The 24,736-nt window shown below is 45.0% G+C and overlaps 1 protein-coding gene across 8 annotated transcripts in view; it reads left to right on the forward strand.

Annotated features, from left to right (window-relative positions):
- The first annotated feature begins 15,950 nt into the window (after window positions 1-15,950).
- TPX2 (TPX2 microtubule nucleation factor) overlaps window positions 15,951-24,736 on the forward strand; it is a 63,272-nt gene continuing 54,486 nt past the window's right edge. For 2 of the 8 annotated variants that reach the window (XM_009437020.5, XM_063802796.1), the window contains exon 1: window positions 16,508-16,754. The gene's annotated coding sequence lies outside the window, so the exon portion shown is untranslated. Of the gene's footprint in view, window positions 17,029-19,937; window positions 20,045-24,736 lie in introns of all 8 variants that reach the window. The other 6 variants (XM_009437018.4, XM_001153892.8, XM_024352034.3 and 3 more) reach the window with 6 other exon arrangements.

Consider the following 24,736-nt stretch of genomic DNA (forward strand, 5'->3'; position numbering starts at 1 on the left):
ATCTGGGGAATCGGGAGGCGCAAAAAATCAACATTTATAATCACATTTCCATTTATTCATTCATTCAGTCAGTCAGTCAGTCACTCATCAGTCAATCAGCCTATTTCATCCGTCCGTCAGTTTATATATAGAAGAAGCATCGCCTTGTGGTTAAGCACTTTGTCTGGATTCTAACTCTGCTAGTTAGGCACGTTTCTCAACTGCTCTGTGCTTCAATGTCCTCAATTGTAAAATGGGTAATAGTACCAACCTCTCTCGTTGAGCTATTGTGATGATTAAGAGAGTTATTAATTGTAAACTCCATAGTACAGGCCGGGCGCGGTGGCTCACGCCCGTAATCCTAGCACTTTGGGAGGCCGAGGCGGGCGGATCACCTGAGGTTAGGAGTTCAAGACCAGCGTGGCCAATGTGGTGAAACCCCGTCTCTACTAAAAATACAAAAAATTAGCTGGGCGTGGTGGCGCATGCTTGTAATCCCAGCTACTCGGGAGGCTGAGGCAGGAGACTCGCTTACAGGAGAATCATTTACAGGCGTGAGCCACCGCGCCCGGCCAATCTCCTTACACCCTGAACCACACAGTGTGTTATCAAATGTTTTATCCTTGCCAATTAGATGGGTAAAAACCGAAGGCACTTTCATATTTCTTTTTTTATTATGAATGAAGTTGAGCAATTTGTCATATTTTTTAGTCTTTCTTTGGAGGGTGGTGGATCTTGTATTGGTGAATTTTCTTCATATTGTTTACCCCTTTTTCAGGTGGTCTTTCTGTTGAACTCTTTCCTCATTTTTTTTTTTTTTTTGTTATTGTTGTTTGTTCGAGATGGAGTCTTGCTCTGTTGCACAGGCTGGAGTGCAGTGGTGCTATCTTGGCTTACTGTAAACTCTGCCCGCCAGGTTCAAGTGATTGTCCTGCCTCAGCCTCCCTAGTATCTGGGACTACAGGTGCACACCACCACGCCCAGCTAATTTTTGTATTTTTAGTAGAGACAGGGTTTCACCATTTTGGCCAGGCTGGTCTCAAACTGCTGACCTCAGGTGATCCGACTGCCTCAGCCTCCCAAAGTGCTGGGATTACAGACATGAGCCACCGTGCCCGGCCTTTTTTTTTTTTTTTGAGACAGGGTATGTCACCCAGCCTGCAGTGCAATGGTGTGATCTCAGCTCACAGCAGCCTCGACCTCCCCATCCCAGGTGATCCTCCCACCTCAGCCTCCCCAGTAGTTGTGAATACAGGCTTGCACCTCCACACCCAGCTAATTTTTGTATTTTTTGTAGAGAATGGAGTTTCCCCATGTTGCCCAGGCTGGTCTCAAACTCCTGGGCTCAAGTGATCTGTCTATGTCGGCCTCCCAAAGTCCTGGAATTACAGGCATTAGCCACCACACCTGGCTCTGATTTACATTTTTTTTGTTGTTTTTCGAGATGGAGTCTTGCTCTGTCGCCCAAGCTGGAGTGCGGTGGTGCGATCTCGGCTCACTGCAGCCTCCGCCTCCTGGGTTCAAGTGATTCTCCTGCCTCAGCCTCCTGAGTAGCTGGGATTACAGGCGCCCGACACCACGCCCGGCTAATTTTTGTATTTTTAGTAGAGACGGGGTTTCACCAGTTGGTCAGGCTAGTCTCGAACTCCTGACCTCGTGATCCGCCCACCTTGGCCTCCCAAAGTGCTGGGATTACAGGTGTGAGCCAGCGTGCCCGGTCTGATTTACATTTTTGAACCTATGGTATCACAATTATCTCAATGTGAAAACTATCATTATGGAAGCCTCAGTGTGCTTTGGGAGCCCAGCAGAGGGCAGATAAACTCTGTCCACAGATAGGGGCTTTACTGAACTGGCCCTCAAAAGAACAGAATTTTGCTTGGGTGAGAAAGGATGTAGGAGCATTTTAAGCAGAAGATATTGCTTGAGCGAAGGCCTGGCAGCCCAGCGTGAGAGCCCATGGTGTCCTGGAAATAAATTGGGATGGCTGAGGGGAGTGGTGGAGAGGGGATGGAATATAAATGTGTATCCATGCGAGCAGCACATCAAATAGCACCAGAGGAGCCAGCAAAGATTTTTTTAAACCAGAAAGAACATGAAGAAATTTATATTTTGGAAAGATGGATACAGTATTTTGGAAAAAGAATTTTGCAAGTCTTGAAAATGGCTCTCAAATGATCTTTGACTGGAATCTAATTTAAAGAAAATAAGTTACATTTAAATCTAAAGAAAATAAGTTTTCTTTTTTATACTTCTCTATGTTGTCTACACATAACTTTGTATTTTTTTCTTTTTTCTTTTTCTTTTTTTTTTTTTTTTTTGAGATGGAGTCTTGCTCTGTTGCCCAGGCTGGAGTGCAGTGGCATGATCTTGGCTCACTGCAACCTCTGCCTCCTGGGTTCAAGCGATTCTCTGGCCTCAGCCTCCCTCTTTTTTTTTTTTTTTTTGATACAGAGTCTTGTTCTATCGCCAAGGCCAGAGTGCAGTGGCACAACCTCGGCTTACTGCAACGTGTGCCTCCCGGCTTCAAGTGATTCTCCTGCCTCACCATGTTGGTCAGGCTGGTCTCGAACTCCTGACTTTGTGATCCGCCGGCCTCGGCCTCTCAAAGTGCTGGGATTACAGGCGTGAGCCATTGCGTCCGGCTATTATTTTTAATTATATAACACTATCTAAAAACATGCTAACTTTGGCCGGGCACAGTGGCTCACGTCTGTAGTACCAACACTTTGGGAGGCCAAGGCGGGTGGATCACGAGGTCAGGGGTTCAAGACCAGCCTGGCCAACATGGTGAAAGTCCGTCTCTACTACAAATACAAAAATTAGCTAGGTATGGTGGCAGGTGCCTGTAATCCCAGCTACTCAGGAGGCTGAGGCAGGAGAATCACTTGAACCCAGGAGACAGAGTTTGCAATGAGCTGAGAGCATGCCACCACACTCCAGCCTGGGCAACAGAGTGAGACTCTGCCTCAAAAAAAAAAGAAGAATCCCAGAAACAGACCAGCCATGGTGGCTCACACCTGTAATCCCACCACTTTGGGAGTCCAAGGCGGAAAGATGCTTGAGCCCAGGAGTTCAATACCAGCCTAGGCAATATAGTGAGACCCCCTCTCTACAAAATAAAACAAAAACAAAAACAGAAAAAGAACAATTAGCCAGGCCTGGTGGCATACACCTGTTGTCCCTAGCAACTGAGTAGACTGAGGCAAAAGAATCGCTTAAGCCTGGGAGGTCAAGGCTACAGTGAGCTGTGATCATACCACTGTACTCCAGCCTGGGTGACAGAGTAAGACACCCTCTCAAAAAAAAAAAAAAGGGAATCTCAGAAACATATTGAATGGAAAAAATGGCAAAAGAATAATGTAGGAAGATTCTACTTATACACAGTTTAGAAATAGGCAATATACAATTTAGAGTTTGTAGCATCTAGCTTCCTCCAAGATGGCACCTAAATATCCCTGCCTCTTCGTATTCATGCCTTTGTGTGTTTCCCTCCCACACTGAACCACAGTTGTTCTGTGTGACTAATGACAAATTGCAGCGATGGAATGTTTCTTTCCCTCCCTTCTTCTCTCTCTCTCTCTTTCTTTCTTTCTTTTCTTGACAGGGTCTCGCTGTTGCCCAGGCTGTAGTGCAGTGGCACAATCACGGCTCACTGCAGCCTTGACCTCCCAGGCCCAAGCAATCCTCCCACCTCAGCCTCCCTAGTAGCTGGGACCACAGGCATGTGCCACCACACCCAGCTAATTTTTGTATTTTTTTGTAGAGACGGTGTTTCGCCATATTGCCCAAGCTGGGGGTATGTCACTTTCAAGACTTTGTTACGAAAGATTGTGGCTTCAGCTGGGCGCGGTGGCTCACACCTGTAATCTCAGCACTTTGGGAGGCCGAGGCGGGTGGATCATGAGGTCAGGAGATTGAGACCATCCTGGCTAACATGGTATAACCCCATCTCTACTAAAAATAAAAAAAACAAAATTAGCTGGGCGTGGTGGTGGGCGCCTGTAGTCCCAGCTACTCAGGAGGCTGAGGCAGGAGAATGGCATGAACTTGGGAGGTGGAGCTTGCAGTAGGCCGAGATCCCACCACTGCACTCCAGCCTGGGTGACAGAGGGAGACTCCATCTCAAAAAAAAAAACAAAAAACAAAAAACAAAACAAAAACCCCCAAAAGATTGTGGCTTCCGTCTTTGTGTTTGTGGTCTCTCTCTCACTCTGGGGGAAGCCAGTTGCCATGTTGGGAGCAGCCCTATGGAGAGGCCGACAGTCATGTGAGGGTCTTCCTGCCCCAGTCAAGCCTTCAGGTGATGACAACCTTATTAGAGACCCTGAACCAGAACCACTCCATTAAGCTGGATTCCTGATGCTCAGAAATTGTATGAAATAATACATTATTGTGATTTTAAGCTGCTAAGTTTGGGGGTAATTTGCTCTCCAATAGTAGATAACATATATATATATATATACCTTATATACCTACGTGGTAAGAGAATAACAAACACAAAAGTCATGATAGGCTGGGCGCAGTGGCTCATGCCTGTAATCCCAGCACTTCTGGAGGCCAAGGCGGGCAGATCACTTGAGGCCAGGAGTTTGAGACCACTCTGGCCAACATGGCAAAACGCCATTTCTACTAAAAATTTGCTGGGTGTGGTGGTGTGCACATGTAGTCCCAGATACTCTGGAGGCTGAAGCGTGAGAATTGCTTGCATCCAGGAGGCAGAGGTTGCAGGGAGCTGAGATCCTGCCACTGCCCTCCAGCTTGGGCAACAGAGAGGGACTCTCTTTCAAAAAAAAAAAAAAGTCATGATAGCTATTGGACATTAACAGGAGAGGGTATTGGATTAACCTAGGGAACAAGATGAAATTGGAAGCTTCAAAAATAATGATCTCTGTCTGAAACAGAATAGTAGTAAACAATTTAAATAAAAAGGAAAAAGGCCGGGTGTGGTGGCTTACGCCTGTAATCCCAGCACTTTGGGAGGCCAAGGCAGATGGATCATAAAGTCAGGAGTTCAAGACCAGCCTGGCCAACATAGTGAAACCCCCGTCTCTATTAAAAATACAAAAAATTAGCTGGGCATGGTGGCGGGTGCCTGTAATCTCAGCTACTCCGGAAGCTGAGGCAGGAGAGTCGCTTGAACCTGGGAGGTGGAGGTTGCAGTGAGCCAAGATTGCGCCATTGCACTCCAGCCTGAGCGACAGTGCGAGACTCCGTCTCAAAAAAAAAAAAAAAAAAGAAACAAAGTAGAAAGAAAAGACAATGAAAATGGTTTTCTTGTTGAATTGTACATATGTACAGAGACTTTTTTGCCTCATTATTCTTTATACCTTTCATACATTGCATATATGTATTTGTATCTACTCTATTAATAAAATCAATGTTTAAAAGACAAGAGGAAATATACTAAAATGCTAATAGTAGAGATAGTGCCACTAAAGGCTACGTTATAGTTATTTTTCTTTATTCTTTATTATTTTCAGTATTTTTTCATATATATAACTTTTAAAAATTTCAATAGCTTTAGGGGTACAAGTGGTTTTGGGTTACATAGTAGATGAATTATATAGTTGGTGAAGTCTGGACTTTTAATGTGCCCATCACATAAAGAGTATACACTGTAATCAATAGGTGATTTTTAATCCCTTACCCTCCGTGTATTTTCCAAATATTAAAATAAGAAAGCATTACTTTTGGCCTGGCATGGTGGCTCATGCCTGTAATCCTAGCACTATGGAAGGTCGAGGTGGGCAGATCACTTGAGGTCAGGGGTTCAAAACCAGCCTGGCCAATATGGTGAAACCCTGTCTTTACTAAAAATACAAAAAATTAGCTGGGTGTGCTAGCGGGCGCTTGTAATCACAGCTACTCAGGAGGCTGAGGCAGGAGAATCACTTGAACCTGGGAGGCAGAGGTTGCAGTGAGCCAAGATTACACTCTAGCCTGGGTGACAGAAGAGACTTTGTCTCAAAAAAAAAAACAAAAAAAACTTTACTTTTTAAATGAGAAATTTGAAAAACATATGAACACAGACATTATATGAATATATAAAAATGCGTGTGTGGATAGATATAGATATATGAGGTATCTGTATTTGCATTAAAAAGTCTTCGAATCATTCTTTTTTTTTTTTTTTAAATTGAGATAGGGTCTCCCTCTGTTGCCCAGCCTGGAGTATGGTGGCACAATCATAGTTCACTGCAGCCTCAAACTCCCAGGCTCAAACGATCCTCCCACTTCAGCCTCCTGAGTTGCTGGGACTGCAGGTGTGCACCACCACACCCAGCTTTTTTTTTTTTTTTAATTTTTATAGAGACGGGGACTCACTATGTTGCGTAGGCTGGTCTCAAACTGCTACCACCAATCTTACATGTGCTTACTGAAAATAACCCCCGGCGGCTGGGCGCGGTGGCTCACGCCTGTAATCTCAGCACTTTGGGAGACCGAGGCAGGTGGATCACTTGAGGTCAGGAGTTCAAGACCAGCCTGGCCAACATGGTGAAACCCCATCTCCACTAAAAATACAAAAAAAAAAAAAAAAAATCAGCCAGGCATAGTGGCCTATGCCTGTAATCCCAGCTACTTGGGAGGCTGAGGCAGGAGAATCACTTGAACCTGGGAGGCAGAGGTTGCAGTGAGCCAAGATTGTGCCATTGCGCTCCAGCCTGGGTGACAAGAGCGAACTGTTTTAAAAAATAAAATAAAGAATATAATCCCTTGCGTTAACAGTCACTCCCATCCTGCCTCACCCCTACTGCCCAGCCCCTGGCAATCACTAGTCTACTTTCTATTTCCACACATTTACCTATTCAGAAATTTCATGTGAATTAAATAATACGTTATTCCTTTTTACTCTGGCTTCTTTAACGTAATGTTTCAGATTCACCTATGTTGTAGCATGTAAGAGTACTTCATTCCTTCTATTAAAGAATACTCCTTCACTGTATGAATATACCATATTTTATTTATCCATTCATCAGTTGGTGAAAATTTGGGTTGTTTCTTATAGTCTATATTTTTTTTAGATGGAGTTTTGCTCTTGTTGCCCAGGCTGGAGTGCAATGGCATAATCTCGGTTCACCACAACCTCCACCTCCCGGGTTCAAGCAATTCTCCTGCCTCAGCCTGCTGAGTAGCTGGGATTATAGGCATGCGCCACCATGCCCGTCTAATTTTCTATTTTTAGTAGAGACAGGGTTTCTCCACATTGGTCAGGCTGGTCTCGAACTCCTGACCTCAGGTGATCTGCCTGCTTTGGCCTCCCAAAATGCTGGTATTACAGGCATGAACCACTGCGTCTTGCCTTATATAATCTATTGTTTTTAATCAGTGTGCTAAGGTCTTTGTAATCCTTTCCCTAACATGAATCCCACATCAGCCATGAAGGAAGAGACCAAGAAACACTCAGAACTCCCTTTACTTGTGTAAGGAAGTTTAGACTTCTCCTCTGGAGGTTTGATATGAAGAGTCTGTTGCAATGAACTGGTAATAGACAGATTAATAGAAAAGGCATACTAATTTGTTAATGTGAACATGTGCAGGAGAGCCACACAAACTATGAGACTCAAGGGCCAGATGGTTGAAGTTTAAATACCCTCTTCATAGCAGAGAGGGAAGTGGGGGTGTAGGCAATTTTAGAGGAAGAGTAAATTATATTTGGTAGTAATTAATAAGCCTGAAGAACAGACAATAGCCTGGGAAAAAGTTCCTCTGGGCTGTGGGCAGGTGGCAACAAGTTATGGGAAAGTGAGGGGCAGAACTGCACTGCAAACAAAGGTTGTCTTATTATGCAGATAAAGTCTCCCAGGTTAAAAAAAAACAAGTTTAGGCTGGGTGCGGTGGCTCATGCCTATAATCCCAGCACTTTGCAAAGGAGGCCAAGGCGGGCAGATCACCTGAGGTCAGGAGTTCAAGACCAGCCTGGCCAACATGGTGAAACCCTGTCTCTACTAAAAATACAAAAATTAGCCAGTGTGGTGGTGCATGCTTATAATCCCAGCTACTCAGGAGGCTGAGGCAGGAGAATCGCTTGAACCCGGGAGGCGGAGATTGCAGTGAGCCAAGATTGCGCCACTGTACTCCAGCTTGGTGGACAGAGCGAGACTCTGCCTTTAAGAAAAAAAAAAGGGGGCGGGCGCGGTGACTTATGCTTGTAATCTCAGCACTTTGAGAGGCTGAGGCAGGTGGATCACGAGGTCAGGAGATCGAGACCATCCTGGCTAACACAGTGAAACCCCGTCCCTACTAAAAATACAAAAAATTAGCTGGGCGTGGTGGCGGGTGACTGTAGTCCCAGCTACTCAGGAGGCTGAGGCAGGAGAATGGCATGAACCCGGGAGGCGGAGCTTGCAGTGAGCCAAGATTGCACCACTGCACTCCAGCCTGGGCGACAGAGCGAGACTCCGTCTCAAAAAAAAAAAAAAAAGTTGTTTTGGAACAGTCTCTGGAAGAATAGGCAATAGCCTGTCTGGATGTGGTGGTTACTTTTAATCTCCTCTCTGGTGACTAATCTTCCCTGGTTGTTTGATGAGATTTCTAGGAAGAGAGTTTAAGACAATTGCATTTAATACAATTGGAAGAACTTCCCTCGGTCATATAAGGGAAAGAACTTCAGCAACTGCTCCCTCCTGCTCTTTGGAAGGGAATGATGGGGACAGGGAGCAGAAGGTCAGAGGGAGACCTTGTTTCTGAGGCTTATTTCTGAGGCCTTTCAATCTCCTTTGTTCAAAGCACCCAGCATGCCAAAGCACCATATTTTGGAGCATCATTTTCTGAGCCCCAACACTTGGTTGGATGGAAGACTGGAAGAATAAAAAAAAAAAAAAAAAACAGTGCCACAGTGCTGACTTTTCTGGGGAACCTTTTTTTTGTTTGTTTTCTGAGACAGGGTATGACTCTGTTGCCCAGGCTAGAGTGCAGCAGTGTAATCATAGCTCACTGCAGCCTTGACCTCCCGGGTCCAAGCGATCCTGGGGATCCTTTTGACAGCTGTCATCAATGATTTATACCTGCAACCTTCTCCAGAGGAGTGTCTTTGGGTGATCGAAGTCACCTCGTTTGGAGGTGTCTGGAAGTTAAGTCATCACCCGGAGCCAATGAAGTAGGAAGCCTCCATGAAGCTGGAAGGCAGGTCCAGATTTCTGGCCTAGTGACCACTAGTTAGATGGTGGAGGGACTAAGAGACACAGAGTGGAGGATCAGATTTTTTAGGGGCAGCAGTAGAGGCTGGTTCTTTCTTTCTCGCTCATTATTTATTATTTATCGAGACAGGGTCTCATTCTCTCACCCAAGCTGGAGTGAGGTGGCATCATCACAGCACACTGCAGCCTCAACCTCCTGGGCTCAAGCAACCCTCTCATCTCAGCATCCAGAGTAGGTAGGACTATAGGCATGTGCCACCACATCCAGTTAATCTCTCACTTTTTCAAAACAGAGTTTGAGAGCTTAAATAACTTTCTACCTCACTGGCTCCTCCTTCTCTCTCCTTTGCAGTTTTACTATTACAAAAAAAAAAAAAAAAAGTCTGGGTGTGGTGGCTCATGCCTGTAATCCCAGCATTTTGGGAGGCCGAGGCAGGCGGATCACCTGAGGTTGGGAGTTCGAGACCAGCCTGACCAACATGGAGAAACCCCGTCTCTACTAAAAATAGAAAATTAGCTGGGCGTGGTGGTGCATGCCTGTAATCCCAGCTACTCGGGAGGCTGAGGCAGGAGAATCGCTTTAACTCAGGAGGCGGAGGTTGCAGTAGCCGAGATGGCACCACTGCACACCAGCCTGGGCGACAGAGTGAGACTCCATCTCAAAAATAAATAAAATAAAATAATTACATAAATAAAAAAGAGTGTTGCTGTGTATTATTTGGGTGATTTGAATTTATTTATTTTTATTATTATTTTTTGAGATGGAGTTTCACTCTTGTTGCCCAGGCTGGAGTACAATGGCGCAATCTCAGCTCACCGCAACCTCTGCCTCCCGGATTCGAGCAATTCTTCTGCCTCAGCCTCCTGAGTAGCTGGAATTACAGGCGCCCACCACCACCTGGCTACGTTTTTTATTTTTAGTAGAGACGGGGTTTCGTCATGTTGGCCAGGCTGGTCTCGAACTCCTGACCTCAGGTGATCCACCCACCTCAGCCTCCTAAAGTGCTGGGATTACAAGCGTGAGCCACCGCACCCAGCTAACATTCTTTTTTTTTTTTAATTAAAGACTCAAATTATCTATCCTTTCTCTGTATAAATCCAGTTTAACTTCTCCCCTCTGAATTTCCCATTCTTGTTAGTTTGTTATGAATTTTTCCATAACTTTCTCTCTATATATACATCCACATAGGAGAGGCAGTCCAAGGCAATGGTTAGGGGATTGGTCTCTGGAGTAGGCCTTCCTGGGCTCAAATCTTGATTTTGTCACCACAAAAGCTGTATGATCTCAGATAAATTGTCTAATCTTTTTAAGCCTCAATTTCTACAATCTATAAAATGGGTGTGGTAACATTAACTATCTCATAGGGTTATTGTTAGGATATATGAGTTAATATGTGTAAAATACTTCTAATAGTGGTTAGCATGTGGTAAGTACTAATGGTTACTTATACACACCCATGGGAAAAGTGGAACATTATTTTGAGTATTTTAAAAACATAATGGTGTCATAATGAATTTATGTCAATCAGCAATTCATTTTTTTGAGACGGAGTTTCACTCTTGTTGCCCAGGCTGGAGTGCAGTGGCACGATCTCAGCTCACTGCAACCTCCGCCTCCCGGGTTGAAGTGATTCTCCTGCCTCAGCCTCCTGAGTGGTGGGATTACAGGTGCCCACCACCACGCCTGGCTAATTTTGTATTTTTAGTAGACACCGGGTTTCACCATGTTGGCCAGGCTGGTCCCAAACTCTTGACCTCAGGTGATCCACCTGCCTCGGCCTCCCAAGGTGCTGGGATTACATGCATGAGCCACCGCGCCCAGCCATGCAATTCATTTTTTTTAACTCAAAAATATATCTCAAAGATCCTCTCCTGTCAGTTCAGATCTATGGAACTTTTTAAAACTGCTGCTTAATGTTCCATTCTGTAGGCAGTTGATTGAAATATTCCCCGATTTGTGAAAATTTAGGTGGTTTCCAATTTCTTACAACTACATTGCAATGAACTACTAATTGATTTCCTTATTTCCACTCTTGTCCCCTTCCCTCGATGATAACTGAAATTGTGAACAGAGTGGACCAGATGTGTCTATCCTTCTTTCCAGCCCTGAAATTCTGCTTCAGTGATTCAGACCACATAGTCTCCCATTCACAGAGAACGAGAACTTGAAGCTCAGCCTAACATAAGCAGATAAAATGACAGGAGAGGAAACTCTTGGATCAGGCTTACCTCCTGTTCATTTGGAAGGAATTGGGAAGCTCTTGCACACATCCTGGCCTCCTGGCATTGCCTCATTCATTCATTTATTCATTTAGTCAGTTACCTTCTGCCTAGTAGTCCCCAGACAACAACAGTTCTGATGCTTCTTCCTTCCTAATACAAGGCAAACTACCTTTACCCCCACCTTGACCCGAGCCTGTCTACTCCATTGTTGGCAGGCACATGCCTGGTTGTTGGGTGATGTGGGTGCTGAAAGTGGGACAGTCACAGCCCAGGCAGACCCCTGCCCTCCCTTTGCCCCACCATCTATCCAGCTCCTGCCTTTCTCCTTGTATTGCCATCCACACTTCAGGGCCTCGTGAGCAAATGGTTTTGCATTTATCACCTGCTAATACACTAGATCATTTACTTATTTATCTCATCTGGCATCTGTCTTCTCCCCTAGAATAACAGTTCCACGAGGACAGGAATTTTGTCTGTCTTTTTACTGTGGTATCCCCACACTTAGTATGGTGACTTGGCACATAGCAGGTGCTCAATAAATGCTGCAGCAACTGGGCCTTTGTGTGACTGGATGAGTGTTATCTCTTGGAATGAAACCTAGAAATGGAAGTCCTACATCACAGGGCATACTTATTTGACATTTTAATAGTTGTCAATAGGCTGAGCGCAGTGGCTCACACCTGTAATCTCTGCATTTTGGGAGGCTGAGACGGGCAGATCACCTGTGGTCAGGAGTTCCAAACCAGCCTGGCCAACATGGTGAAAACCCGTCTCTACTAAAAACTAAAAACTTAGCTGGGCGTCATAGTGGGTGCCTGTAATCCCAGCTACTCAGGAGGCTGACGCAGGAGAATCACTTCCTGGAAGGGGGAGGTTCAGTGAGCCGAGATCACGCCATTGCACTCCAGCCTGGGTGAAAGAGCGAAATTTTGTCTCAAAAAAAAAAAAAAATTAAAAAATTAGCCGGGCATGGTGTGAGGTGCTTGTAATCCCAGCTACTCAGGGAGGCTGAGGCACAAGAATTGTTTGAACCCAGGAGGCAGAAGTTGCAGTGAGCTGAGATTGTGCCACTACACTCCAGCCTGAGCGACAGACAGAGACTCTGTCTCAAAAAAAAAAAAAAAATAGTTGTCAATAGTTGTCCACACCCATCTATACTCCTACCTGCTGAGTTACCTTACAAATTTCTGATACTATCAAACTTTTAATTTTGGTTAATCTGATGGGTGAAAAATGGAACTTTCTTGTTTAAATTTCCTTTATTATAGTGAGGCTGAGCACCTTCATGTGTTTGATGGCCAGTTTTGTTTCTTCTTTTTAGTGGAGGGTTGGGGGACAGGATCTTGCTCTGTCTCCCAGGCTGGAGTGTAGTGGCCTGATTTCAGCTCACTGCAACCTCCGCCTTCCAGGTTCAGACGATCTTCCCACCTCAGCTTCTGGAGTAGCTAGGACTACAGGTGAGTACCACCATGCCCAGCTAATTTTTGTTTTTGTTTGTTTGTTTTTTTTGAGACAGAGTTTCACTCTGTCACCCAGGCTGGAGTGCAATGGCATGGTCTTGGCTCACTGCAACCTCTGCCTCCCGGGTTCAAGCGATTCTCCTGCCTCAGCCTCCTGAGTAGCTGGGACTACAGGTGCGTACCACCATACCTGGCTAATTTTTGTATTTTTTGTAGAGACGGGGTTTCATTATGTTGGCCAAGCTGGTCTCGAACTCCTGACCTCGTGACCCCCCCTCCTCAGCCTCCCAAAGTGCTGGGATTACAGGCGTGAGCCACTGTGCCAGGCCTATTAAGTTTTGTATTTTTTGTAGAGAAGGGGTTTTGCCATGTTGCCCAGGCTGGTCTCGAACTCCTGACCTCAAGTGATCTGCCCCCGCCCCCCACCCCCGGCCTCCTGAAGTGCTGGGATTACAGGCGTGAGCCACTGCGCCTGGCCTACTAAATTCTGATATACATGAGTTCTGGATTTTGTTTTTGTTTTTAAAGGCAGGACCCAGCTCTGTCACCCAGGCTGGAGAATCATGGCTCGCTGCAGCCTTGACCTCCCAAGCTCAAGTGATCCTCATACCTCAGCTTCTTGAGTAGCTGGGACTACAGGTACGCACCACCTCACCTGGCTAATTTTAAAAGTTTTTTGTATCTTGCCATGTTGTCCAGGCTGATTTCAAACTCCTGGCTCAAGCACTCTTCCCGCCTCTGCTTTCCAAAGTGCTAAGATTACAGGCATGAGCCACCATAACTGGCTGAGTGTGTTTCTGGACTCTTAAACTCTTCTACTGATTTCCCCCACTTTTAACTTCTACGACAATACCATACTTAAAAATACCTTTATTTATTTATTTATTTTTGAGATGGAGTTTCACTCTTGTTGCCCAGGCTGGAGTGCAATGGCGTGATCCTGGCTCACCACAACATCCACCTCCCGGGTTCAAGCGATTCTCCTGCCTCAGACTCCCGAGTAGCTGGGATTACAGGCGCCTGCCACCATGCCCGGTTAATTTTCTATTTTTAGTAGAGACGGGGTTTCTCCATGTTGGTCAGGCTGGTCTGGAACTCCCGACCTCAGGTGATCTGGCCGCCTTGGCCTCCCAAAGTGCTGGGATTACAGGCGTGAGTCACTGTGCCCAGCAAAAATACTTTTTTTTTTTTGAGACGGAGTCTTGCTCAGTCACCCAGGCTGGAGTGCAGTGGCGCGATCTTGGCTCACTGCAAGCTCCGCCTCCCGGGTTCATGCCATTCTTCTGCCTCAGCCTCCCAAGTAGCTGGGACTACAGGCACCCGCCACCATGCCCGGCTAATTTTTTTTGTATTTTTAGTAGAGACAGGGTTTCACCGTGTTAGCCAGGATGGTCTCAGTCTCCTGACCTCGTGATCCACCCGCCTCGGTCTCCCAAAGTGCTGGGATTACAGGCGTGAGCCACCGCGCCAGGCCAAAAATACCTCTTTTTAGACAAGGTGCCATGGCTCATGCCTGTAATCCCAGCACTGTGGGAGGCTGAGGTGGGAAGATCACTTGAGTCTGGGAGGTTGGGGTTGGAGTGAGCCGTGATCCTGCCACTGCACTCCAGCCTGGGTGACAGCAAGACCCTATCTCAAAATAACAAAACAACCACCACAACAACTACCACTCCCCCATCCCTTTGTTTTTGAGATAGAGTCTTGCTCTGTCGCCCAGGCTGGAGTGCAATGGCACCATCTTGGCTCACTGCAACCTCTGCCTCCTGGGTTTAAGTGATTCTCCTGCCTCAGCCTTCCAAGTAGCACCAGGCAACCACCCCATTTTAATTGTGGAAAATTTCAAACTCATACAAGAGTATATGTATGTATTTATGTATCATGAACCCATCACCAGGTTCAACAATTATCAATTTGTAGCTAATCTTGTTTCATCTAAATCCCCACCTACTTATCTTCACTGCCTACTCCCAATTATTTGGAAGCCAGTGCCAGAGTAATTTCATCCCTACCGTATCTATATGTATCTCTACAACACAAGGACTCTTAAAAAAGAAAACAAAAGGTGTGGTGGCTCACGCCTGTAGTCCCAGCACTTGGGAGGGTGAGGCGGGGGCATCACCCGAGGTCAGGAGTTCGAGACTAGCCTGGTCAACATGGTGAAACCCCGTCTCTATCAAAAAATATAAAAATTAGCCGGGTGTGGTGGTGCATTTTTAATCCCGGGTACTTGGGAGGCTGAGGCAGGAGAAACCAGGAGGCGGAGGTTGCAGTGAGCTGAGATCACACCGTTGCACTCCAGCCTGGGCTACAAGAACGAAACTCCGTCTCAAAAAACAAAATGAAACAAAACAACAACAACAAAAAGAAAACAAAACCAAACTCTGGCAGTTTATGTTTTGAAGGAATTAAATTGTCCTGTGGTTTTCCTGTCTGGATTTTGCTGATTGCACCCCCATGGGTGTGAATTAACTGAACCATACTTTAAAAATTACTATAATTTCATGTTAATATGTACAAAATCTGTACATAAATCCCCCAATCTTTTTCAAAATTCAAGATGCCAATACTTGTGCTTTTGCTCTTCCATAGGAACTTTAGAATTAACTTGGCAAATTCCAGAACAGAACCCACTGGGACTTTCATTGGAATTGCCTTGACCTTTTTTTTTTTGTTTTGAGACAGTCTCGCTCTGTCGCCCAGGCTGGAGTGCAGTGGTGCAATCTTGGCTCACTGCAACCTCCGCCTCCTGGGTTCAAGTGATTCTCCTGCCTCAGCCTCCCAAGTAGCTGTGATTACAGGCACGCGCGAGCACGCCCGGCTAATTTTTGTATTTTTAGTAGAGATGGGGGGGGGGTTTCAACATTTTGGCCAGGCTGGTCTCGAACTCATCGCCTCGTGATCTGCCTGTCTCGGCCTCCCAAAGTGCTGGGATTACATGCGTGAGCTACCGCACCCAGCCTAGGCTTAATTTTTGAATCTTTAGCTTTTGCTGGTATTATGAAGGGGGTTGTTTTGTTGTTCTTGTTGCTGCTATTTTCTAATTGATTAAAAAAAATTAAGATGGTGGGGGTGGTCTCGTTATGATGTCTACGCTGTTCTGGAACTCTTGGTCTCAAGGGATCCTTCTGCTTTAGCCTCCTGAGTAGCTGGGATTATAGGTGAGCGCCACGAAGCCCGGCCTCTAATTAATTATCGGTGGTGTATAAAAAGAACAGACCTTCTTAATTCGAATCCCATCTTCTCCATTTATTATGTGATTTTGGACATGTTTGTTCAACTTCTCCTAGACTTTGTTTTCTTTTTACGACATGGGGATCATAAAGCCGGGATGCAGTTGGGAATAAAACCGGATAAAGCTCCCAACGAACCGCAGGTTTCATAAGATCAGGGCAGGGACTGGGTAAAAGGTTTCAAAGACTCCTGCACTATTGGGAAGGACGCTACGGGCGAGTCTATGTTGCATGCAGGCGACTCCATGTTAAAACGAAGTGAACTCCCTGAACCTTCAAGGGATAATGCACAACCATAACGAGAATAATTTTTAAAAATAGAGTTTTCTTCCCTGAAAACTTGGAGAGGTCCAGGATGCGCGCCATTCTGTGATCTAGGTTGACTCTCCACCTCTTCAGTTGGTACCTCCTTTCCCAAATAGTTTGGAGCACAGCACTCCGGTCTTTGTAATAACGTACTCCTAAGAGCTGTTCCAGTGGACTCACGCAGGCGCAGGAGACTACACTTCCCAGGAACTCCGGGCCGCGTTGTTCGCTGGTACCTCCTTCTGACTTCCGGTATTGCTGCGGTCTGTAGGGCCAATCGGGAGCCTGGAATTGCTTTCCCGGCGTTCTGATTGGTGCATTCGACTAGGCTGCCTGGGTTCAAAATTTCAACGATACTGGATGAGTCCCGCGGCGGGTTGGCTCGCGCTTCGTTGTCAGATCTGAGGCGAGGCTAGGTGAGCCGTGGGAAGAAAAGAGGGAGCAGCTAGGGCGCGGGTCTCCCTCCTCCCGGAGTTTGGAACGGCTGAAGTTCACCTTCCAGCTCCTAGCGCCGTTCGCGCCGCTAGGCCTGGATTCTGAGGCGGTTGCGGTGCTCGGTCGCCGCCTAGGCGGGGCAGGGTGCGAGCAGGGGCTTCGGGCCACGCTTCTCTTGGCGACAGGATTTTGCTGTGAAGTCCGTCCGGGAAACGGGGGAAAAAAGGAGTTGCGGGAGGCTGTCGGCTAATAACGGTAACGATAATTATTGTTATTACCATGCTAACAGGTTATAAACATTGACTGAACTAAGCACCCTGCATGCCCGTTCTCATTTAATTTCCTCGCCAAGCCAATGTAGTTGGTGCTATTCTTGGTCCCTCTTGACAGAAACTGAGGAAGGAGGAAGGAGGAGGAAACTGAGGCCCAGAATCTAGATAAATTTCGAGAAATGGGTGATACAGTAGCCATGCCCTCAGGAAGTGTGGCGTTTGATGGAGGAAAACAGAGGTAGTCACAAATAAGTACATTTCAAAACTGTTGTCTAAAACAGGAAGATAATTAGATGGTGTGAGAACATAATTGAGGGAGAGTTTAAGTCCACTTGGAGTTGTCTTCTATTTGGGATTTAAAATTCATTATATGTTATCCATGTTTGTCCAGCTCTCTTTTTGTATGGAATCACCAGATATTATTCCCTTTCTCATTTCCTTTCTCAACATTTATAGATTGGAGGGGGGAAGGAAAACCAAACCAGGTTATAATGTAGAATTGGTTTACCCCCTATTTTCTTGACATATAACGTCTGGTTTTCCACATATAATTTTCTAGTAGTTCAGTAACATGGACTCCCCCCAAATCAGGCCTACTTAGGATAGAAGAGGATTTTTGACTCCTGGATTTTGCTTTAAGACCAGCTCTTGGTTTACTTCCTGCTTCACCCTTACCTTTTCTTGACATCCTGTGGCCTCTCTTTGAATTTCTCTCACTCATCAAATGTTGTCAAAAATAGGACTACTTGCTGCTGTAGTAAGGATATTCTTGTATTGTGGCCTTAGTGTATTACACCACCCCCACGTCAGACTTGAGTCCCCCTGGTTGGTTTGGGTGAGTCAGTTCAGTATTAAGTTGGCATTCTTGGGTCAAAATTATGTGGCTCTCAGCTAACTCAGCCATTTAGTTGACCTTTGAGGGTACTGTGCTCAGATTGGCATGAGATATTATGGGTGCACAGATGTATGGTGTACTCAAACGTTTTTTGGTATGTTTGGGGACAAAAACATGGTTTGAAATTGGCAAGTGAGAATCAGAGCAAGACAGGACACCATCTGGGTGCTCTACTGTTTTGTATTCTAGGTGTCTGGACAATTTAGAGGTGAGGGAGTTCAAGAGCCAGTTTGTGTTTCTGTGCTTCACAAAGCCACCCTTGTCTAATTCTTGATAACCAGAGTTTGGTTAGACAGGGACTGAAACAATCCTGGTGCATAGGAATCACCCACTAAATACCTGTTGAATTGAGTAGGCAGGAAGGCACTATCTGAATTGACTACAAAATTGCGGGTATGAAAAACTGGATTGTATTCAACTAGGTTGGTAAATTTGTTTAGACTTTCAAATTATCTGAATAGGGTTTATTTGGCCAACCTTATGCATAAATCTGTGTATTCCAACCTTGATAAAATTAATTTATTGCAATTAAGTTTGTCCAGGATTATGTGAGAGAGTCCTTCATTTCTTTAGTTACCAGGAGATGTTCAGGGCTCATCTACATCTCCTGGTTAATTTTCCTTCAGCTTTTTCTGTGTCTCTTCCCTAATTCTCTTTGAGTTCCTGGGAGAAAGAGGAGGGAGATTTAAATGCCCTTTGACATACTTCATTTTCTTTGCTATGGGCAAAGTTAGGAAGCAAAATTGACTATAGAGTTTTTTTTTTTTTTTTTTTTTTTTTTTTTTTTTTGAGACGGAGTCTCACTCTGTCGCCCAGGCTGGAGTGCAGTGGCGCGATTTCAGCTCACTGCAACTTCTGCCTCCCCTGTTCAAGCAATTCTCCTACCTCAGTCTCTTGAGTAGCTGGGATTATAGGGATCTGCCACCACACCTGGCTAATTTTTGTATTTTTTTTTTGAGATGGCATCTCACTCTGTTGCCTAGGCTGGAGTGCAATGGTGCGCTCTCGGCTCACTGCAACCTCCGCCTCCTGGGTTCAAGCAATTCTCCTGCCTCAGCCTCCCAAGTAGCTGGGACTACAGGCGCATGCCACCACACCCGGCTAGTTTTTTTGTATTTTTAATAGAGATGGGGTTTCACCATGTTAGCCAGGATGTTCTCAATCTCCTGACCTCGTAATCTGCCTGCCTCGGCCTCCCAAAGTGCTGGGATTACAGGTGTGAGCCACTGCGCCTGGCCTAATTTTTGTATTTTTAGTAGATACAGGGTTTCGCCATGTTGGCCAGGCTAGTCTCAAACTCCTTATCTCAGGCGATCCACCTGCCTCGGCCTCCCAAAGTGCTGGGATTACAGGTGTGAGCCACCTTGCCTGGCCTTAGAGAGATTTCATAACCCAAGCGATTCTGTGAATAGATCTGTATTTGAGACAGAGATGTAGAGATCAGCAGCCCAAGGTACTCTGTGAAAAAAGGATAGATAACTGCGGAGGGCTTCCGTTTTTGTTTGTGTAGGGAAACTTGGTAAAAGAGGAATAAAGAACAGTGAGAAAAGTATAAAATTGTATCTAGAGGTTACTTTGGAAATTAAAAATAATGTTATTTGTACTTAGTAAAACAAAGTAGTAAAAGTTTGCTCTTTTTTTTTTTTTTTTGAGACAGTCTCACTCTGTTGCTCAGGCTGGAGTGCACTGGCTGGCGCAATCTTGGCTCACTGAAGCTTCCGCTTCCCAGGTTCAAGCGATTCTCCTGCCTCAGTGTCCTGAGTAGCTGGGATTGCAGGCGTGCACCACCATGCCTGGCTAATTTTTGTATTTTTAGTAGAGATGGGGTTTCACCATGTTGGCCAGGCTGGTCTTGAACTCCTGACCTCAAGTGATCCACCTGCCTTGGCCTCCCAAAGTGCTGGGATTATAGGCGTGAGCCACTGCTCCCGGCCTGTTAACCCTTTTTTACTACAGAGAACTTGGAACCTGTTTCATCACTTTTCTGCTTCTTCCAGGTTCTTGATACATATTTGCCAGACTTCAAGATTTCAGAAAAGGGGTGAAAGAGAAGATTACAACTTTGAGTCAGACCTGTAGGCCTGATAGACTGATTAAACCACAGGTAAGGCAGTGACCATAGGAATAAGGAACATTAATATATCAGCTTCATAAGTGTTTAAATGACTAATGTAATTTTATAAAGTAACACATATTTTGGAAGGAAATTTATTTATTATGAAAAGCAAAAAGAAAATAAAATCACCCACTATCCCACCTCTCAGATAAACCATGGTTGGCCTTTTGATAGATTTCTTTATAATTTTTTTCTATGTCTATATAGTCATTCCTTGATATCCATGGGGAATTGGTTCTAAGACCTTCCCAGGATATCAAAATTCTCATATGCGGCCGGTTACAGTGGCTTATGTCTGTAATCCCAGCACTTTGGGAGGCTGAGGCAGTCGGATCACCTGAGGTCAAGAGTTTGAAACCGGCTGGCCAACATGGCAAAACCCCATCTCTACTAAAAATACAAAAATTAGCTGGGTGTGGTGGTGCGCACCTGTAATCTCAGCTACTTGGGAGACTGAGGCAGGAGAATCCCTTGAACCCGGGAGGCAGAGGCTGCAAGTGAGCCAAGATCTCATCACTGCACCCCAGCCTGGGCAACAGAGCAAGACTCTGTCTCAAAACAAACAAAACAAAATTCTCAGATGCTCAAGCCCTGATATAAAATGATGTGTAGTATTTGCATATAGCTTATGTACCTACTCCCACATACTTTAAATTATCTCTAGATTACTTGTAATACTTAATACAATGTAAATGCTATGTAAATAGTTGTTATACTGTATTGTTTAGGGAATAATGACAAGGAAAAAAGTCTAGGCTGGGTACAGTGGCTCAGGCCTGTAATCCCACCACTTTGGGAGACTTAAATAGGAGGATTGCTTGAGGCCAGGAGTTCGCGACCAGCCTGGGCAACATAGTGGCACCCTGTCTCTACAAAAAAAAAAAAACAACATAAAAAAATTTAACCAGGCGTGGTGGCACCTACTTGTAGTCCCAGCTACTTGGGGGGCCAAGGTGAAGGATCACTTAAGCCAAGGAGTTTGAGGTTACGGTGAGCTGAGGGCACCACTGCACTCCAACCTGGGTGGCAGAAAGAGACCCTGTCTCAAAAAAAGTCTGTACATATGCAGTACAGATGCAGTTTTTTTTTTTTTTTGAGGCGGAGTTTCGCTCTTGTTGCCCAGGCTGGAGTGCAATGGTGCGATCTCAGCTTACCGTAACCTCCGCCTCCCAGGTTCAGGCGATTCTCCTGTCTCAGCCTCCCGAGTAGCTGGGACTACAGGCATGCCACACCTGGCTAATTTCGTATTTTTAACAGAGATGGGGTTTCTCCATGTTGGTCAGGCTGGTCTCGAACTCCTGACTTCAGGTGATCTGCCCGCCTCTGCCTCCCAAAGTGCTAGGATTACAGGCGTGAGCCACCGTGCCTGGCCTTGCAGTTTTTTTTTTCCCCCAAATATTTTTGATCTGCAGTTGATTGAATCCACAGATATGGACCTCATAGATACGGACAGCCAACTGTATTTCATTTTTAAAAAAATCATACACTAAAAACTTTTGTTAATTTTTTTAACTTTTTTTTTTTTTTTTTGAGTCGGAGTCTCACTCTATCGCCCGGGTTGGAGTGCAATGGCGCGATCTCTGGCTCAATGCAACCTCCGCCTCCCAGGTTCAAGCAATTCTCCTGCCTCAGCCTCCCGAGTAGCTGGGATTACAGGCGCCCGCAACCACACCCGGCTATTTTTGTGTTTTTAGTAGAGACGGTTTCACCATATTGGCCAGGCTGGTCTCAAACTCCTGACCTCATGATCTGCCCACCTCGGCCTCCCAAAGTGCTGGGATTGAGGCTTGAGCCACCACGCCCGGCCTCTAATTTTTTTAACTTAATAATCAGGCTATGAATATTTTCCCGTGTCATTAATAAATTTTCTTCTCTTTTCTTTTTTGTTTTTTTTGAGACGGGGTCTTGCTCTGTCACCCAGGCTGGAGTGTGCACTTCAGTGGTGTGATCACAGCTCACTGCAGCCTCCATCTCCTGGGCTCAAGTGATCTTCCTGCCTTAGCCTCTCGAGTTGCTGAAACTACAGGTGCATGCCACTGTACCCGGCCAAATTTTTCTACAACATAATTTTAATGGCTATATGGTATTCCATTATTTGGTTCTTTATATTACTTTTACCAGTGAAATTGCTGGTCTAAAAGACTGCGTATTTTTGGCCGGGCGCGGTGGCTCACGCCTGTAATCCCAGCACTCTGAGGAGGCTGAGGTGGGCAGATCACCTGAGGTCAGGAGTTCAAGACCAGCCTGGCTAACATGGTGAAACCCTGTCTCTACTAAAAATACACAAATTAGCCAGGCATGATGACGGGTGCCTGTAATCCCACTTACTCGGGAGGCTGAGGTGGAAGAATCACTTGAACCTGGGAGGTGGAGGTTGCAGTGAGCCGAGATCACGCCATTGCACTACTGCAGCCTAGGCAACAGAGTGAGACTCCATCTCAAAAAACAAACAAACAAAACATATTTTTAAAAACTTTTGACATGTAACACCAAATTGCCTTGTAGGAAGATTATGCTGATTTACCTAAAACAGTGTATATTCACATAGGCATAAATGTATAATTTAAAATAGGTAATATATTTGCATGGTGCAAAAATCAAAAGAATATAAAAAGCTTCATGGTTTAAAATCTTCCTCCAGCCTTGTTACTTCTTCACTCTCACCATCCATAGGTAAACACTTTTTTTTTTTTTTTTGGAGACATAGTCTCACTCTGTCAACCAGGCTGGAATACAGTGGCACAATCTCAGCTTACTGCAACCTCTGCCTCCCTGGTTCAAGTGATTCTCCTGCCTCAGCCTCCCGAGTAGCTAGGATTACAGGCGCGCCACCACACCTGGCTAATTTTTGTATTTTTATTAGAGATGGGGTTTTGCCATATTGGCCAGGCTGGTCTTGAACTCCTGACCTCAGGTGATCCACCTGCCTCGGCCTCCCAAAGTGCTGGGATTACAGGCATGAGCCATCTAATAAACACTTTTATTAGGTTCTTGGGTTTGAGTGTTTGTGTGTTATTCTCCAAACCAGATACCTTTTGAAGGGAATAAATCTCTATAAAATGAAATGACTGCTATTTGACTAGGATTGTAATCTGCAGCCACACTGTCAACCATTACAAACTTTTTCAGCTTCATACTATTGGAATATCAGATCACTTTGGGATTCTACTAAGATTTCCTTTTAGTATTTTACAAAGCTCTCTGTCATTATCTGTCCTAGTAGTAAACAGCATCATTGATTTCCATCTAGGTCCTATTAGTCATAGGTGGATTATGGTTTGTTGAGTTCCATGGATAAATTATAGCAAAACTGAGTTTGTAATCCTTGAAAAAGGGCAATATGAAACATAGAAGTTTGGGAGAGAAATGATAGGAAATATATTTGCTTGGAGTTTCTGGACAGTGATGAATTAGAACAAGTGTCCATGTGTCCTGTGCTGACTTCTGAGTGTTGGACAGTGAGGGATTGTCATTGGATTTTAAATTGACCCAATTTTGGAAGCTTCATAGATCTGTTTCTGTAAACAGATCCAATTTCAACATAGAAGTTAGCAAACATAAATGTGGAAACACAAAGTCCATTAAACTTCCTTCAGACTTAGTTTGTGACTTTGATTAACAGTTAAAATTGCATGCTGGATTATGTTGCCATTTACTGCCTGCTGCTAATCCCTTATATACAAGAAAAAATTGTAGGTGTTTTCTCTCTGGGTAAGATGAAAGTAACTCCACTCTATTTTACTTGTGGTAATGTAACAGGATCTCTTATCCCTTGTGAAAGTAGAAGAGGATGTCCCTGGAGAAATGGCACTGCCTGGGATGGGACCATCTTAACTAACTATACTTCTAATGAAGTCTTGTCTTACTCTGTTTATTCTATTATATTACCAGTTTAACTCATGACTTTCTCTTTAATAGAAATAGGCAAGTCATATCTCACTGGCTGGATAGCAAGGTGTTTGAGAGCATCTGTCACACCAAAGTCTTTGTTTTGCTCAGGAGCTGGTAGTCCACTATTTCACCCTGCTTAGAATGCACCCTCTTGCAGCTTTCCCCAACCCGGTCTGAACCTGCACCTTTTGATTTATAGAGCTTGTCAAGACTAGTTATTTTTGGTTTGAGAGTGAAGAAAGATGGGAGGCAATGGGAGGTTAATTTCAGATGAATGTGGGAACAGGTTACATTGCTTTGTCTGCAATCTTCCTAATTTGTATTTGTCTTCCCCTTCCATTTATCTCTTACCCTAGAAAAAGTCAACGTTCATTCTTAGCTTGTAGAACTCCGCAGGTCTGTCTGTATCTTTTAAGTATTTTTTACATCAGGAAACCATCTCTGATCCTCTTTTACGCTGTTCTCCTTCTCTGCACTTCCAGAGCGCTCTCTGTTAATGCCCTCTTGCAGCAAGGATAGCCCTATATTGTAATTGTTTGCATTCCCCCATTCAATTGTGCGTTCTTGGAGGGAAGAGATTTGTTGTTGTTGTTGTTGTTTGAGAAGGAGTCTCGTTCTGTCCCAGGCTGGAGTGCAGCGGTGCAATCTCGGCTCACTGCAGCCTCCACCTCCTGGGTTCAAGCTATTTTCCTGCCTCAGCCTCCCGAGTAGCTGGGATTAAAGGCACGTACCCACCACGCCCGCTAATTTTTGTATTTTTAGTAGAGACGGGTTTCACCATGTTGGCCT

This window comes from Pan troglodytes, chromosome 21 (assembly GCF_028858775.2).
Source record: "Pan troglodytes isolate AG18354 chromosome 21, NHGRI_mPanTro3-v2.0_pri, whole genome shotgun sequence".
Taxonomy (NCBI): Eukaryota; Metazoa; Chordata; class Mammalia; order Primates; family Hominidae; genus Pan; species Pan troglodytes.